Below are 375 nucleotides of genomic sequence, written 5' to 3'. Positions count from 1 at the left end.
CTTGAGATTAAACCTCGTGTACCCAGAAGGGCAAGAAAGCCTCAGGACGCCTAGCTTGTTGGCCTTGTCTGGTACCATCGCATAATCTGAACATGAACTTCACAAAAGATTCATATTGTTCTGATAGTTTGGTATTGAGGGTTTGCTCAGCTGAGGAGAGGCCAGAGAGAGGGAACAGCTGTGCCAGGGGAAAAGGAAGCCGCATGCTGGACCAGAACCAGAGCAGCACAGTGGGAAAGAGGGACTGGGGACAGACCACACAGGGCTCTGTAGGCCATCTAAACCATTCACACTTAGTGTGATTATTGAGAGGCAAAATTTTATTGCTATGCGGATGACACAACCCTGCTTGCTGAAACTGAGGAGGACCTGAAA

This window comes from Elephantulus edwardii, unplaced genomic scaffold (assembly GCF_000299155.1).
Source record: "Elephantulus edwardii isolate Elephantulus edwardi_28Jun2011 unplaced genomic scaffold, EleEdw1.0 scaffold00252, whole genome shotgun sequence".
NCBI lineage: Eukaryota > Metazoa > Chordata > Mammalia > Macroscelidea > Macroscelididae > Elephantulus > Elephantulus edwardii.
This window is presented reverse-complemented; position numbering follows the sequence as displayed.